The sequence below is a fragment of the Lethenteron reissneri genome, unplaced genomic scaffold (assembly GCF_015708825.2).
Source record: "Lethenteron reissneri isolate LAM-NWPU_2019-01 unplaced genomic scaffold, ASM1570882v1 scaffold_1223, whole genome shotgun sequence".
NCBI lineage: Eukaryota > Metazoa > Chordata > Hyperoartia > Petromyzontiformes > Petromyzontidae > Lethenteron > Lethenteron reissneri.
In genome coordinates, this window is record NW_026890919.1 from 34,580 (window position 1) to 34,852 (window position 273).

The window sequence follows — 273 nt, forward strand, 5'->3', positions numbered from 1 at the left end:
CAGAACTTAATTTGAAATTAAGGGCCTGGTTTGTGTTGGTGCAAACAGTTCCCATACCTCTCATTGACAGCTGTTGTTATTTTATCATAAAAAAAAATCATCAGGAAATTATCTTTCGCCAACAGATTAATACGTCTAAGGTGACGTGTTTTATATTTGAATTTAGTGTACCGTCTCCATGCCAACTCGACTCATCGGATGACAGCGATGCACGAGAACAAGAAGAATAACAAGGACACGTGTATACAACTTAATATCACAACGTACAGGATA